Here is a 734-nt window from a genome sequence, read left to right on the forward strand (position 1 = left end):
TTAATTTCTCAAAGACATAAAAACGACCATGATCTGTGATGGTATCAACTGTCTCCCGAGAGAGAGAGAGAGAGAGTAAGAAAGAAAGGGAGGGGAGAGGGGAGAGAGAATTGAAAGGTTATATGAAAATATGCAGAGACAGAGAGAAGTAGAGATATGGAAGCGGTTGAGAGAAAATATAACAAAAATAAATTCAATTTACAATGTCCTTTAGAAAATGAAAACTAGGAAAAAGTTTTAATTTCCTTATCAAGATTTTTTTTCTTTTATTCGCAAACCATTTTTAAGAGAACCGTACTTGAACAAATACTGCACTACAGTAAAGTAATTTTTAATAATTTATTTTTCCAACTAAGAAAGGAAGCATCAATATGGTACATGCACATAGTATTCCCAGAAGAGACTAACCTATGACTGGCCTTGTTGATGAATCGACTGTGAAAACATCCGTACCAAGCCAAGGTCTTTGATTGCTTTTCCGCGAACCATCCTCTGCTTGGTAGTGCATTCAAGCAACCAGGCAGCGTCTTAGAAAGCAGTGACGTCACCAGACCAATATTCATTGAACTGGATTTTGATTCTTAGAAAAGACGGATGTCGAGACAGAGAGTGATAGTGAGTCTTGCAAGACTGTGAACTTATTACAGGAAAACATTTTTAGGAAGATATTTATGGTACCCTTGCTGTACAAATTTCTTACTTTTCGAGTACACCTTTTGTAGCGTGACATGTCT

The sequence above is a fragment of the Penaeus monodon genome, chromosome 42, assembly GCF_015228065.2.
Source record: "Penaeus monodon isolate SGIC_2016 chromosome 42, NSTDA_Pmon_1, whole genome shotgun sequence".
Taxonomy (NCBI): domain Eukaryota; kingdom Metazoa; phylum Arthropoda; class Malacostraca; order Decapoda; family Penaeidae; genus Penaeus; species Penaeus monodon.